This window comes from Olea europaea, chromosome 2 (genome assembly GCF_002742605.1).
Source record: "Olea europaea var. sylvestris chromosome 2, O_europaea_v1, whole genome shotgun sequence".
Taxonomy (NCBI): Eukaryota; Viridiplantae; Streptophyta; class Magnoliopsida; order Lamiales; family Oleaceae; genus Olea; species Olea europaea.
Window position 1 is genome coordinate 13,390,094 of NC_036238.1, and position 17,954 is coordinate 13,408,047.

General features: G+C 30.3%; 1 pseudogene; it reads right to left on the minus strand.

The window, feature by feature from the left end:
* Nucleotides 1-16,405: 16,405 nt before the first annotated feature.
* Nucleotides 16,406-16,838, minus strand: LOC111375889 (annotated as a pseudogene).
* Nucleotides 16,839-17,954: the final 1,116 nt, after the last annotated feature.

The window sequence follows — 17,954 nt, forward strand, 5'->3', positions numbered from 1 at the left end:
CTATCTTTTAAATTTATTGTTTTTCCATCATGTAAAGTTATAGTTAAGGGTGAATCTATCCCTTCTCTAAATAGTTATTTAAACATTATTTGTATTGCTAAATAAATATATTGGATTTTTTCACTTTGTTTTTTACTAATCTTTGTTAATAGTTCTTCAACTGTATTTTTTGTTAAAAGATTTAATTTATTTTGCCCATAAGTTGTCCTTACATCTATGATTTTTTCTATTTTGTGATATTCATTTATTGCTATCCTTTCTCTTTTTTAAATTCTATCAAAGACTTCCCATTTTCCTATTTTTAAGTCTAACGATAATTCTTGAAATTTTCTAAACTTGTTATTATCAAAAGTGACTTTTAATCCATATCCTTTTATTCCTTCATATTCTTGTATATTTATGTTATTACTTTCTATTTCTTCAATTTCTTTTGATTATATGAATTATTTTTTCTTTTGTAGTATCTTCTTCTAGGTTTTATATATTTTTTTATTAAAATACCTAAAATTTTTAAACTTTTTATTTTTATATTTTATTTTATTAATTCTTCTTTCAGGATTACATTCCTATTGCACAAGGGTTTTTATATCTTTATAACATATTTTAGTTAATTTTCCTGATTTTTTTCATTAATTGTCTTTGTTGAAATATATATGCAAGTCTTTCAAATAAAAATTTTATTCTTGAACCTAAAGTTCTAAGTCTTCCAGTATTATCTCTAACATATTTTTCAAATTCTATTTTAAAATATATTCCCCACGAACCTGATAACTTATTATAATACACATCTTGGTATATTTCTTGATTTTCATTACTATAAAATTGAACATAATAGTAATTTTTAAATTCACAATTTTACACATTTTACATATTGTTAAATTTATTAATTTTATTCTAACATTATCTTTTTCTCTTATTGATTCTCTTTCAACATTTCCTATCCAATTTTCTTCTAAAAATTCATCTAAAATATATTCTGCTAATTTTTTTATACATTGTCTATCTGATTTGATTATTTCTGTTTGTACATTTCTTTTTATTAATGTTTTCGTATCATTGCTTATTCATTTCCACCAATTTCTAACATCTCCTTCAAAAGATGCTATTAAGAAATCTATTTTTCTTTCAATTTTTTCCATGTGTCATCTTTGTTATATAAAAAGAATAATATTATTGAATCTGCCCAAGTTAATAAGGCGTTTTTAGTATCTATTTTGCAATTTAAATCTAGTTTTGTTCCTCCATGATTAATTGGTTTATCATAATTATCATTTAATTCAAACCTATCTTTATATTTATTTCCTTTAGGTGGTTGTCTATCTCTTACTTTACCATAAAATTGTTTATATGATTTATTATATATAGATGGATAACTTTCATCTGTATTATGTAATTCCTGTTTAGAGGTTCCTGCTGGATTAGGTCCTCCTCCAGTATTCATTAAAACTTGGTGTTCACTTATATCAGTTTGGCTTAATTGATCAAAATTTTCAATTAGTAAATCTAATTCTTCACTCTTCTTTTTCTTTTAATTTTAATTTTCCTAATGATTTTCCCTAGATTCTTCTTCTTCTTCTTCTAATATTTTTGGTAATATATTATTTCTAAATTCATCATTCATACTTCCTGTTTCTATTATTATATTCTCTTTTTCTATATGTTTCTTTCCTATTTTCTTTTAATTCTCTAATTTCAATTTTTAATATATTTATATCGTTTCTTGTTTCTTTTATTTCATTTCTCAAATCTTTTACATCATTTATTAACATTTTTATTAATGACTTTAATTCTTCCATATATTCACTTATTGACATCTTAAATTTTTTCTTATTTCTAATTCATAAGTTAATTTGCATCTTTTATCTTCTTTTTTATCTATTATTTTTCTAAATCTTCTCTACACTATTTCTGGATCTACTAATTCTTTTTTTAGTATAATAAAATATATGCTCTCAAGTCTTAATCTTTCGCATTTTAATTTTAATAATTGTCTATTTTTTGATATTCTCATTTTTTCTGGTATTAATATTATATTTCGTATTTCTTCTTGTATTTTATCCATTTTTATAAGTAGTTTATTTAATTTTAAATGTGTATTATTACTTGTACTCATACTTTTCTTTATAATATAAATTATTTTCTTCATCTTCATATATATTAATAATTTTTTCATATGTATATATATCTTTTATTTTTTCTATTATTAATTTTTCTAGTATTTGTTCCTTTATTTCTTTAGGAAGTTCTTTAATTATTGTTAAAGTCATTATTTTTAATCTATTATGAATAGCTTTTAAAAATATATAACTACCTTTTTTTTCTTCTAAACACCAATAATTATCTATTTTTCTTATTTTAATTTACATGATCTCTATGGCTCTAATACCAATAAAGGTGAGCTACTTAGAGCAAACAAAAATCAAATAAATTTGGCAATCTATTAAAATTCAAGCAGTATTTAATTTTTTAAAGACTAAAATTAAAGATTTCTATTTTTCATTAACTTATTATGTAATATTATAAAGGAGAGTATTTTGGATATCAAAATTAGCCAAAGATTATTTTGAAAAAATGACCTTTCTATTTGGGTCATTTTCATGTATTTCCCCATATTTAGACACACACACACACACAAAAAGGGAGTAGTTGAGAGGGGCGGGGGGAGAATACATAGAAAAGACAGCATGGAAGTGGCAGAATTTTGCAAAGAAAAAGGCGGGCTATCGCTGAATTTTATATACACACTTTTCAGCTGACTTTGAGAAATTGAGAGCCATAGATACAAGCAACAGAGGACGGCTGTGGGGAGAAAAAAAAAGTGATACGTAACAAAATTGGGCAGCCACTTGAAGATTAAAAAAAAAAAAGAAAAAAAAAGGGGCCAACTTGCTGTTAGAGAAAAACAAATACACGCAGAAGCCGAGAATACTTTTGGAATTAATCATGTTTCGTCAATTTCTTGGTGATGCCGTCATGTGTCAAGATCCAGCAGAAAGTCTCCACTAATAAAAGTGTCAATCCAGAAACACGCCTTTAATATAATTTTGGAAGCACAACTTATATAATCAATAGGTCACGGGTTCGCGACTTAACAATCTCCACATTGCTTCCAAAATTCTTGGTCATATATTGCAGCCAGGAGCTTCACCAAATCTTTAAAATTTCATTTGCTCTAAGTACTTGCATAGTCAATGAAAAGAATCAATGGATAATTTCTTTAAACAGTTTTGAAACTTGTTTAAATGTATCACTTTGGTTCCCATATCTGATAGATTATATAAAGTGGGAATTTTATTGATATTTAACAGCCCCTAATATCCCTTATAGAATGGTATTTAAAATCAATATGTTTAGTTCTATCGTGAAATATAGAATTCTTACTCAAATGAATTGCACTTTGATTGTCAGAATATAGGATTGGATTAGTGTCTACAAAGCCAAGTTCATTTAACAAACCATGCAGCCAAATGCCCTCTTTAGTGGCATCAATGGCTACAATGTATTCAGTCTCCATGGAAAATAGAGCAACAATTTTTTACAGCTAAAAGCTTATCACAGTACCACACAGAGTGTAAAAATAAGATGAAGTTGATTTTCTATTGTCTCTATTTCCAACAAAATCAGAATCTATATAACTCTTCAGAATTACCCCCTCTTTATCCATTTTAAACAAAACTTAAGCTAGATGAACCCTTTAAATCTCATTAACCATTTCATTGCTTCCTAATGAATTTCACTAGAATTTCCCATAAATCTACTCAAAACACTAATATTATATGCCAAATCAGGTCTGGTGCAAGTCATTAAACACATGACTGAATCAATAGCATTAGCACAAGGTATTTTAGAGATTCTTTCAAGTTCATCTTCAATTTTAGGACATGAATCAAATGTTAATGTAAAGTGATTAGCAAGGGGTAACGTCACAAATTTACAATCAAACATATTGAACCTCTTTAGGATCTTATTCACATAATCTTGTTGACATAAAAACTAGCCGTTTGATTTTTCGTTTCTTATGATTTGCATACCAAGTATTTTCTTAGCGGGACCAAGATCCTTCATTTCAAATTCTAATTTTAATTTGTGTTTGATATCATTAATTTCAGATTTATTGACACTAGCTAGAAGCATATTATCAACATAAAGCGCAAGATACAAAAATCTTTATTTCCACTTCCTTTACAGTAAAGACATGTATCATAATTGATTCTACTAAGCCCAAGCTTCAAGACAAATGAATCAAATCTTTTATACCATTATTTTGGAGCTTGTTTTAGGCCATACAGAGATTTTTTCAACAAACATAGTTTTTTCATAATTTCTTTTAATAAATCTTAGAGGTTGTTTTATGTAGATCACTTCATCTAATTCATCATAAAGGAGTGCAGTTTTTACATCTAATTGATCAAGACTCCATTTAAATTGCACAATTAAAGCAAGAATACATCTTAGAGTTGTATATTTCAGTACAGGGTAAAAAATCTCATCATAGTCCACATCATTTTTTTGTGTGAAACCCCTGGCAACAAGTCTAGCTTTGTATCTAACCTTATTAGTGCCCCCTTCCCATTTCTTTAGTTTATAAATCCACTTGCAATCAACTAGCTCCTGATCCTTAGGTTTATCTACCGCTTCCCAAGTTTTATTTTTATATAGGAAGACATTTCTTCTTCCATGGCAGCCAACCACTTTTTAGAATCTTTAGACTTTAAAGCTTCATGATAGAAACTAGGTTCAAATTCAGTTTCTTCTTGGTAAGTGAATAAAGACACAAAGTCATCACTATAAAACCTAGCAGGTGGTCTAATTTACCTCATATTCTTGTCTCTAGTGAGCTGGTACTCATCTAGTGGTGTATGTAAGTTATCACATTGATCAAGTTCTGCGAAATCAGGCTCATTTTCATTCAGGTCAACTTCAGTAGTTACAGAACTAGTATTATCAATTTTATCAGGCTCCAACTCAATTTGGACATCATTTTCAGTCAAATTTCCCTTTTTCCCTTCCAAACATGGCATGCATAATTCATTAAAGGCCACATCCCTTTTTATGATAACCCTATAAACTTTTTCCAATAAATCCACAGCCTATACCCTTTAACATTTTCAGCATAGCCCAAAAACACACACTTGAGAGATCTAGGTTTAAGTTTCCCTATGTTTTGATGAGCATATGCAGCACAATCAAATGTTTTCAAATGAGAATAAATCACATGCTTTTGGGTCCGCACCGATTCAGGCACATCAAAGTTTAGAGCACTTGTAGGACTTCTATTAATCAAGTATGTAGCAGTTTTAACAGTCTCATCCCAAAATTATTTGGGCAAACCTGAACTTAAAAACATGCATCTAACTTTATCCAATAAAATCTTATTTATTCTTTCTACAATGCCATTTTGTTGGGGGTGTAAGTAACAGTTTTATGTTTTAAAATGCCATGTAATTTACAAAAATCATTAAACTCATAATTGCAAAATTCTAGACCATTGTCTATTCTTAAAGTCTTAATTTTCAAATTAGTTTGATTTTCAATTTGGGTTTTCCAATATTTAAAAATAGTGAATGTTTCATCTTCGATTTTTAACAGAAAGACCCAAATTTTCCTTGAAAAATCATCAACTATCAAAAGGTAGTATTTATAACCAGACAAGGTAGGGGTAGATATAGGACCCCACAAATTAACATGTAAGTAATCTAGAATTTGCTTTGATTTATTAGTACTAGTGAAAAAAGGTAACATAACTTGTTTTCCAATCACACATTGTTCACAATTAGACAATTCACCAATATTTGATTTTGCAAAAACACCTTTATTTTGAAGAGCTTTTAAACCTTTCAACTCAATGTGACTAAGTCTACAATGTCATAGTTTTGCAAGATTAAATTCATCATCTAATACCGCTGCTGAAAGACCCAATAAAGGTTTTGTATTTAGAAAGTATAAACCATATCTTTTTGGTATATAAGTGATTAAATCACTACCCCTAAAGATTTTTATGTGTCGTTGACCCAATTTTATGTCAAATTTCATGCCATCCAACATTTCTAGAGATACAAGATTTCTTTCTAATTCAAGAACAAATTTGACACCCTTTAAAAATAAAATTCTGCCATTTTCCAAAAGCAATTTTATTGTTCCAATACCTTTTACTTTGCAGATCATGTTATTTCCCATAATAACTTGGCCACCTTTAGTTTGTTTAAAATCCAAAAAATAGTTTTTGTTAGGGCACATGTGGAAGAGCAACCTGAGTCAAGGATCCATTCTTGATTCAGGTTTCTTTCAATATTTACAAGAATCAGGCCATTATCCATATGTTGCTCATCATAGGACATAACAGTATTGCTTTCACTTAACTTCTTTTCTTTCAAATCATTTTGCTTTTTATAACAATTTTGAGCAAAATGACCCAGCTTACCACAATAATAACATTTCTTTCCTTTGCCTCATTTTTGGATTTCATTTTATCATTGTTCCTTTTCTTAAGGTCATTTTGAAAATTTTAATGAAGATTAAATTTACCAATATTTTTGCCTTTTAACAAAAGATTTTCCCCACTTTGATGGTTGATAGAATCTAAGTTTAATTCAAGAACCATGTTTCATAAGGCATTTATGATGATATCTGTGGTAAACTTATCTCTTCCATATTCTAAGGCATTTTTGAGGTCTCTATGCTTGTCACTAATGGAACTTAACAAGGCTTCTACCAGCTGATCTTCTGATAGTTTCTTATCACAGTTGGCAATATCCTATGTCAATTTTGTAAATTTGTCCAAGTTCCCATCCAAGTCGACTGAAGGGTCCATTTTGAAAGAAAAGAATTCTTTTAGGAAAAAACAATTATTTGGAATGGTCTTTGGCTCATGTTGAGCTTTCAATTTGGTCCATAGTTTTTCAGGAATTTTAGTTTCTCCTATACACCTAATCACATTGTCTGAAAGGTATAAGAAAATAGTACTCCAAGCTATTTTTTCTAGCTCAGTTTTTTTTAGCAGCAGACATTTCAGCAGGCCAAGAATTATCTAAAGCTTGAGCACATTTGAATTGCATCAAAATAGCCCTCATTTTTTGGCTCCACATATTAAAGTCCCCTTCCCATTACACATTTTCACTTCAAACTTAGCAGTAGACATGTAAAGATACACCAAGATAATACACAGTACACAAGTTTAGTTTTAAGAACACACAGGGACACACAATGTGGGGACAATGGGCAAATTAGGGGATCAGGGTCCAATCAGCAATGCACTTATACAATTTTCTCTAGACAGTAAGCACTTAACACTAAGTATAAAAGGTAGAATCACGAAGAATGGAGATATCAATTTCTACGCCTCAACTGATTTCTCCAGCAAGGTCTTCCAATTACACTTCTTCCCAAGACTTCAAGAGTCTTTGGACAAAGACAAAGCACTGAAGGTTTTATAGCACAAGTTAAATCAAGGGAAAGATCAGGAGACCCTACTGTAAAGAATTACTAATTACGAAACACATGAAAGATCTCACCAAAAGAGTTCGAAAGAACTCAAATTCCACCAAGCAATGTTCACTACAGATTGAAGTAAGTTTCAAAATCTGGTTTAATTAAGAAATCACAAAGCTCCAACAGTCCAAGTTGCTTTGATATCACTGAAAAGTCAAGCACCATTCAAGAATTAACCAATATACAAAAAACCATTCATAAATAGTAAAGTGCAGAAATATAAAAATCGACACAAGTATTTTTCGACCGTAGCCCCAGAGGTTCAGTGACTACATCTAACGCTTAATCCCCTGTTGAGCATCCGTTATAAATGGATTTGGCATGGCTGCACTAAAATAGCCAAAAATCAGTAACAAGAATACACAACCGTTCTAGAAAAAATACAAGAACAAGGTCACAAAGACTTATCTCAACAAGATCCACGAAGGAAACTACAAATCCACGAAGGATGTGCATTATCTATATAAAAATGTTTTAAAACTTTTTTTTGTATATGTAGATTGGTGAACAAATAATCTATCTGCGAAATGTTTAATCTGCAATCCGAGACAAAATTTGGTTTTTCCCAAATCCTTTATCTCAAATTTATTTTTCAAATAATCAGCAATTTTGTTGAGCTCGGACTTAACTGAACTCATATCCCTTCGATCAAAGGAATTGAATGAGAGGGGGTAGTAAAGTCGGCTGAACACAAACCCAATTGAAGTGAAACTCTCTTCAGGAATTCCAATTAAATTTAAATCATCAACATAAAATGTCACAATTGCAAATCCAATATTTGTTTTCTTTATGAAAACACATGGGCAGACATCATCATTTTAATAACTCTCATTCAACAAATATACGCTAAGGTGATTATATGACATGCGTCCGGATTGTTTTAATCCATATGATGATATTTACAATTTAATTCAGAACGTGATTTTCGAGCATGTATCATTTGTTCCTGGCACTTTAAATCCTTCGGGAACTTCCATATATATATATATATATATATATATATGTCACTATCAAGTGAACCATTCAAATAAGTAGTTACTATATCCATAAAGTGCATATCAAGCATTTGTGACACAGTCAAACTAATAAAAATCTAAATGGTGTCCATTACGGAAGAATATGTTTCCTCATAATGAATTCCTGGTTTTTGTGAGAAACATTGAGTTACTAGTTGAGCTTTGTTCCTTGTACTTTCATTATTTTTCATTTCTCTTTTGTACAAAAACTCATGTGTATCCCACAGGGATTACATTTTTCGATGTTCAAACTACAGGTCCTAGCACTTTTTGTTTCACTAAAGAATTCAATTCCGCCTGTATGACTTCTTTCCATTTGGCTAATCATTTCTATTATCATAGTCTTTAACTGACTGCAGTTTAGGATCCTTAATTTGCATAATATCAAGAGCCATATTAAAGGCAAAAATATTGTCTATAACAACTTTATTCCATTCCCATAATTTATGAAATAACATATAATTTTTTGAAATTTCATTATTTTTGAACACTTGTGGTTCTTCAGGAACCATATTTTCAATATTTGATTGATCAATCTTTTCTAATGTTACTTCATCTAGAGTTTTTAGTTGGTTTTTCTCTTGCACTTTTCTTTTTCAAGATACATAATCTTTTAAACAGATCAGAGCAGATTTGAGATTCATTTGTCAGAGCAGATTGTCCAACAAGGACATCAATTTTTACTGAAATATTTTCTTCTGATATATATGACTTTCTCACTTTTTTATGTCAACAAATATATCAGGTAATTGATTTGCAACCTTTTTGCAAATGAATGATTTTTTTTCAACCTTTTGCTCACATTAATTGCTACAAGGATCAAAGTGTGATAAGATTGTTTCATTCCAAGAAATTTTACCTTGTTTTTCAGAATATAGTTTTTTCATCCTAAAGTTGGGAAAGCCATTTTAACAAAATGGCAATCTACAAAACGTACAGATAAATTACTCTTTAAAGGTTCAAGATATCTAATAATAAATCGTGAATCAAAACCCACATAAATCCTAAGTCTTTATTGAGGACCCATTTTAGTACGTTGTGGGGGGTGAAATCGGAACTTGGACAGCACACCAGAATTTCGTAGTTGAGAAATATCAGGTTCATGATCAAATGCAAATTGTAAAAGTGAATATTGATAATAGGCAGTTGATCTTAGACGAATCAATGATGCAACATGTAATATGGCATGACCCCAAAACAAAAGTTGGGACTTTTGTTTTCATAAGTAATGGTCTAACAATAAGTTGTAGACGTTTAATAAACGACTTCACCAAACCATTTTGTATATGAACATGCGCAACTGAATATTTAATTATCCCAATTGATATACAATAATCATCGAATGTTTGTGATCTATTTTCACCATCATTGTCAAGACAAATAGTCTTAATTGGGTAAATGACAAATTGTGCTCGTAATTTTAAGATTTGAGCAAGTAGTCTAGCAAAGATTACATTCCTATTGGAAAGTAGGCAAACATGTGATCATCTAGTAGAAGAATCAATTAATACAATAAAATAACGAATTACTCCACATAGTGGATGTATTGGCCCATACATATATCTTCACGAATTCTTTCCAAGAAAGTTGTAGATTCAATATTGATATTTGTAGTTGAAGACCTAATGACTAACTTGCCTCGCGAACAAGCTACACATGGAAAATCATTAGGTAAAAGAATCATTTTGTTCTTTAAAGGATGTCCATGTGAGTTGTTTATTATTCGACGCATCATTATAACTCTTGAATGTCCAAGCCGATCATGTCAAAGTACAAAATTTTTGGGTCAAAGAACTTCTGGTTCGTGACAATATTTGATTCAACCATTTTTATAAATGTATAATATATGCCAGAAGGGAGTGCATGAAGTTTTTCTTTAATATACATCTGACTAAACACAAAAGAAGTTATGCAAAAATGTTTAACATTATTTTCTTTCATCATCTCAATATGATATCCATTGAAGCGGATATATTTAACACTAAGCAAATTTCTTTTGGATTTGCTAGAATAATGAATATCGTCAATATATAATTTTGCATTATTTGATAAAATAATATAAGCTCTTCTGGAACTTTCAAAGATATTCGATGCACCCAATATCGTATTAACATTATTTTTTGCAAATGATAAATTCAAAAAAAATATTTTTTCTTAAAGAATAGTGTACATATTTTTACTATCAACTAAACAAATATATTGATAATTTATCTCGAATTTTTGATATTTGACTTTTGAGCAACGTTACAATAAACTAAAATATAATTAATTACGAAGAATATGATTAAATATTTTATAATCAAATAGTAATCAATCAAGTAGACAGGCTAATTAATATCAATATGACATGAGTTATATGTTTTCCTTCAGGGGTAAACATGAATTCAAAATTGATTTATTCTTCAAAACATGTGCTACTTCGAGAAATGTTATTATTTATTATTGCCTCTTCTAGAGCAATAGATCAATATTCTTTTGGAATATTAAAATTGTAATATTATGCTCTTCTCGAGTTTTTTTAGAATATTAATAATAATATTGTGCTTCTTCAAGAGCAATAAAATATTATTGTTAGAAATAATAAATTATATATTTACTCTTCAGGAGTAAAAACATAATTTATATTAGATTTTATTGAATTATGCTCTTCAGGAGGAAGTAAAATCCAACTAGAATATTAATAATAATATGTTACTTATTGAGCAACAATTTTTATAATAGATAGATATACGATTACTATAGTTGTAAATCATACTCATATTTAAAAGAATGAGAACGAGATAATTAATCAAACAATAAATAAGAAACATATATAATAGCATGTAATAAATAAATATACCAGTCCATGCCTTTTCAGTTTCGTGTTTTGTTCCATAGCTTTATGGCCTCGTGCTGGGCCATCTTTCTCAATCTGAAAGCAAGATCCATTGCCAAGGAATTCGACATATAAAAGACACCTATCATTCCAGCTGATCGTTGGCCAAAACTTCCATGTAATGAAATAATAAAGCATTATTTGGCTCTAAAACTTTCTTCTAGTTCTCATACGACGACATGTAATTGCTTCAGCTAATCGGTAATCTAATCCAACAATCTTTCTCCAACTTTTTTATTGGAGGCTAATGTCGATAGCAAAGAAATCTAGCCAAAAACATATACAGCAACGAGAAAGAGAGTTGTAGAGATGAGAAGAGGTCAAAAATACTTAAAAATATCAAGAACTTTAGGTGCGAGATAGATGATAAAAACGAATGATAAGCATAAATTAATGGCCGAAAGGATGTGGAATTTGTATTTGAGAAGCTTTTCTAGGATATCCATGGCAGATTTGGGCTACTTTTTTGTAAAATCATTATGGGTTTTGTAAAAGACGAAAGGGTGTGGGGGCGGGCGTGGGGGGTGGGTGATGACTAAGTGCAAAGATTCTTGGTTGGAAAAAGTTCTCTCTCTCTCTCTATCTCTCTCTCTTCTTTTTTTTTTTTTTTTTTTTTTTTTTTTTTTTTTTTTTTAATTATTGTCTTGAGGCCAGTAAAATTTTCTAAGAAAAAATAGTGATTAGATAAAAGTGTTCATGCTAATAACGTGTTATAAAACTAAAGAGAAGAAATAGAGAGTCAAAATTCAATTGTATATTTTTATGAATCAATGCCATATATTTATAAAATCCAAAATAAGAGTTACAATTGAAATAAAATAGATCTTCTAAACTATATAAGACTTATTCATGTATTATGATAACTCTAAATAATCATCAATAATTATCTTTTTATTTTACAACACTTAAATTTATTAAAACAAGTGGTTAAAAATCAAAATCCACAATTCATAAATGATTTGTGGATTTATAGATTTGCCAAATGGAGGCTACTTGTAATTTCACACTCTTAAAGACTTGAACAACTTTCTACTCGTTGAAATAAAGTTACCAGCTATTTATTTTTTTTATTATTATTTTTTAAATCAATAAAAAAAAAAAGATAAGAAAAACTAGGTTTTCCACTAAAAACTTTCAAGTCACTTATCAATTTCAAAGAGTGAATTAGCTCATCATCTTGATTTAAACTTCAATCTAAAAAGGGGTTACAAAATCTGAAACTTTCTTTCGCTATTTTGCAAACTTATCCTCTGAAATTTAGAAACATTTTTAATGAGTTCCAAATCAAACACCACCGGCAACGTATAAATCTACAAAATAGAAGCTGCAAGTCTTTGGATTTCACATAGAACAATCTACTGTATTGATACCATCAAAAGAAGGGAACTCTTAACACCTCATATAGGGTCTCCAAATTATCTGCCGCACCAAATTGATGAGTTGTTCATTTAAATTAATTATGAAATTGAATCTATCTAGCTACCAAAATAGGAATGACAAAAATATCCGTCGAACTCGATGCCTGCAAGGACCCGCCCCGAACAAAGCTGGGATTACCCGCTTAATCGGGTAATTGGGGTGGGTTTGGGGCAGGGAATTCAGGCCCGAGGTGGGTACGTGTAACGAGGTCCCCGCCCGGCCCATCCCGTTTATATTTTTATTAAGAATTCAATACTTTAAACCCTTGTTTGATTCCCCTTATTTTTAAATATATTTTTCTTTCTTTTCTTTTCAACAATACATAAATTCAAAACTTTTCCTTATTTTTTAACCACACATTCTCCATCAATTTGCTATTCTAAAATGTATTATTAGGAAATAATAGGGCTCAAACAAGCCCACGAAATTTCATTAATTCTAATAGAAGATGATAACTTAGATTATTTAAGGAATATGATAAACAATAAAAACCTTAGTTTATCAAATATATTCGAATAATTTAACTTTTAAAAATAAATAAATTAATTTAAAATTTTGATAACTATATTATTGCTATAGTTGAATGAATGGGGACAATAAAATGAATGAAAAAAAATTAAACGAGAACGTAAACGGGGCAACACCCCCTAATCGCGCCACTCCACCATAACCCCCCCCTCCCCCGCGCCCCAACCCACCTTAAATAGGTAACAGAGCAGGTATGGAACAGGGGATGGGGGAATCCGGACCGGCCCGTTGGCATCCTTATACCAAAAGCATTTATTTAATAAACAACCAAAGAAATGACTGTTCTAAAAAAGAACCAAGAAAACTCTCAAAATCTGAATGAGAGAAGCAAAAACGCCTCAAAATCAGTAAATAAGTTTAAATCAAAATGCAAAGTAAAGAAAAAAAATTCACCACCAAACTCATATATCCATTCAGAAATTCCGCAAGCACATGTGATCATTGACGAGTAATAATATAGTGAGTTAAAGTACTGTCCCACGAGGAATAATGTTTAGTTCTAGTTTACTAGTATTTACCAAATTTGATCTAATGTGACACAAAAGAAATTGATGGTTGGTTTTTGTCCTAAATTTAACTATGAAAACAATAAAAAATGGTTTTTATTGAATACGAGAAGAATGTATTAAATATCCAAATTCTATTGATATTTAGTTTTAATTCTAGATATATGTTAACTAGTATGATTAACGTGTTTGTCAATAATCCAATAATATTCAATATTCTTTTTCAATATATACCGAATATATGTTTAACACGATTCGATCCTTCTCCTAGTCTGAATTCATATGAAAAATATGCATTTAATCATATGATTACTACACACAACCGCATACGGCATAAATATTATTCTTAATATCTATTATCCATGTGCTAAATATATAGTGTTCTACTTATTGTGAGTTTTTCAACACTATAAATGAGCAATATATATGTCACAATGGTGTGCAAACATTAAAACAAATATAATTAATGCATATGAAATCATAAACACAAGAATTAACTAAAAACGAAGAGTCTTGAAATAAAAACTAAAAATTAACAGATTTTGTCATCCATCCAATACATAAAAATATCTAGCCTAACACTGCCAAATGAAAATTACACAAAAGAATAAGAAAATACATCACCTGAGGCTTCGAAACATTGGAAGAGCGTGAAATCTTCAATTATTCGCTTGAAACTCGACTCCGAGCGATGCAATTTCAATCCTTGAATGTAAAAATCTCTCTTTTCTTGCTCTACTATGATAAAAATCGGTCCTCTCTTGTTTCTGGGCATGCTCTTCAATTTATAGGATGTTAAAAAGAGTGCACTAAATTGTTACCAAAATAAAATAAGGAAAATTTGATTTTTTTTCCTGTTTGTGATTATGTCGAGCCTAGTGCAAAATAGGGCACACGCTTGAACCCTTTAGGTAGCCTCAAGCATCTCAGAAGAGGAAGAGGTGCGCGCCTCCTCTACAGGCCTAGGTGCGCGCCTAGGCTTGTCCTGAGCAACTTTCAGTATTTTTGTCATCACTTTGTCTTCCGATTTTTAAATAAGGTGATTTGAAGTATGTTAGAAAGCTAAGTCAAAGAGCCACAATTATTTTAGAATTACTATTTCTCCAATTCGAATGTTTGCTATGCCCAAAATGGATTGCAATCTAGGACTAAAAATCTAGAGCATAACTTTTTTGGCTGAAAATTAATATTTGATAATTCTTTGACTATATTTCATCTTCCTGACTTCTTTTCTCATCTTATTGTCACCAGGCACTCTTGAATCTTCATCGTGAGGTCGATCACAACTTTTGAGTATTTACATTTTAATCTAAGAATTTTGGATCTTTTACAATTGAGCCCGTACTCATTATTTTTCTTCAATTCTTTATCAAATCATGAGTTTTACTTATTAAACATAATGCAAAACAAATTAGGTAATATTTCATCAAAAGAATTACAAAATATCATTATTTAAAATCCCAGATAAATGTATAAAATACACTTATCAATATCCAATAACCAAATCATTAACTCTAATTGTATAACGGCTTTCAATAATGCCATTAACTCAAGGAAGCATCTTTCGACAATAATTGTATTCATGATGCAAAAATAAATTCCAATTTCATCAATTCAACTAAGATAATCCCTATCACAGTAAAATTCAAGGAAGCCAGTATTTACATCCATCATTGTTATAAATATATCCACTTCTAAAAATAATATTATTTTATATTTCTAACCTTACACAAATTTACTTAAATAGACATATATAAAATTGTATAAAAGTATATAACTCTAAACTCATCCAATAATATTTATTTTCATTAAATTCCTTCGGACCTTTTTATATTCTTTTAAAATTTGGCACGGTAAAGCCAGCAATCCATTTGTGAAGAAATTATTCCATTTTCCCAATCTGCAACCCTCTCAAAGGATGCCAGCACTGTCAGAAATGTTACCATGAACTCTCCAAACAAGTCAAGGCCAAACTTGGCAAGGTTGACGATTACTTCAACAAGGTTGCCGATGCATTGGTATCCTGGATCGAAGCTTGGGACAAACTCAACCCGTCGGCTGGAGTCACAAATTTTCATATACCGATCTTCAGGAAAACTTTGTTCACGGTGTGTTCAAGATCAAGAATATAGTGCACATTTGCCACTGCATTAAAAAGTGATAATTGAATTCGGTATATGTTTTTAACCATTTTTGTGAGTTCATATTAATTTTGTTATTTCCTTAAATGTAAAATTATGGGGGATGAATATAATGTTATTTATTTATTTATTTTTAAAATTTTGGAATTGTAAGAGGGATGGGCTAGAGCGTGAAATATATAAAAATAGTGTGAATGTATAGTGTTTAAATAAAAGAATTTAGCAAGGACAATATTGGAATTTGATGTAGATGAAAATAATTTTTTTTTTAATTTTAAAATTTTAATAGGAATAGATATAGAGTGGGATAGTTATATAACAATTATTGATATAAATAGCGAATCCTAAATTCATTTGGATGCAATAACAGTTTGATGTATAAAAGCCAATAAAAAGCCACGGTTTCATTGAAGCTTTACCCCGACCAACAGGTCACTTCTCGCTTATAGCACTAGCTTGATTAGCCTGACACTCAATACCTAATTACACCCAAAATAAAAATAAAAATAAATAAATAAATAAAGGAAATCAAATAAACATGTTTAACCACAAAGAAAAAGGCAAATTCAAAGTAAAACTCACAAAGTTCCATAATATGGTTACTGCAGATTGCACAGTTACCAACCACAATATCTGCATCATGGGTTAGGGCTACGGTTTTTCAAAACCTAAAACCAATACATCACTTCCAACATACATAGGGTTCATACCCTAAGCCCAGAGCACGACGGCATTGCATTTCTTGATCTCGAATCGCTTGGCTTTCTTAGTTGATGTCGACAGAGTAGGATTACCGGAGGAAGGACCGGCGCTAGAGGATCCATTGCCAGTCGGAACCATAGTTGTCGCTGTCTAGAGAAACCATCCTATCAAGGCAAAGCTACGGCACGACTTTTTCAGTATGTGACTTATCTGAGCTAGGGGTGGTAAAATGGTACTTGAAGGCTCAGCCCGAGTCTATGTTCGAGTCAAACTCGTTTTGAGACTAATCATCGACCAAGTCGTGTATAATTTATTTTTCACGAGTAGGTTCATGTGTTACGATTTTCCTGTTTTTTTATTTTTATAGTGATTCAGTCCCAAGGCGCACACTGAAAATTGTGATTGCGGGCTGCCAAGGTCCTAATTTAACCTTTTTTGTATAAATACTACAAAACGTTTTAATTTTATGGATTTTTTTATTTTTTATTTTTGCTCAAAATGTTTCTATCCTTGTAATTTTGCACATTACCCTCAGATCAAATAAACATTAAGCAAATAGTCCATACCATCCATTTACTCTATTCAAAAAACTATCAAATGATGAATTTCTCCTTCTCTTTAAATAATTTTAAAAAATGGTGAAAAGTAAAATAAAAAAATAATTGCAATCACAATCGCATATTTTTCAAAAAGTGCAAATAAGTTCCAATTAAAACCATTAAAAAATTTAGGAAAGAAAAATATTTCTTCCCCAACAATCCCACCTACCCTACTCAACCCCTCTTGAAAAATGAGTTTTTGCTCAAAATTCAATCTCTCAACTTGCAAAGGATATAAGTCCTTTGCAATAATTTGTAAGGATGTGTTTTGTCATCTAAATCCTCCAATAGTGGATAAGACGAAGTCATCGTTTCCTCCACATTTTCCCTCACATTCATGTGTACCCATCTATCTTCAACATCACCCATACAACGTCTAGCTCAGTGTTGTGATGGTTATTTATCCATTGTATGAGCCCCGTTTTAAGGAAAAAAAATTACTAGGAGGCACGAAAGTTAACACGTAAGCATTTTGTAAGAAAAACCGAGGTTCCACCCTCTCTCCCTTATTATTCTGCATAAAATTGAAGTAAAGTGTTTGAGAATGAAGGGGCTTGATTGGATAAATGCTATACTGCTGGACGAGAAAATGGTGAAATCAAACGAGAACTGAGAAGTCCTGTCTTTGGTATGCAAATGGTGACTCAGGTCTGGCAAAGTTAAGCCATGAGACTATCCAC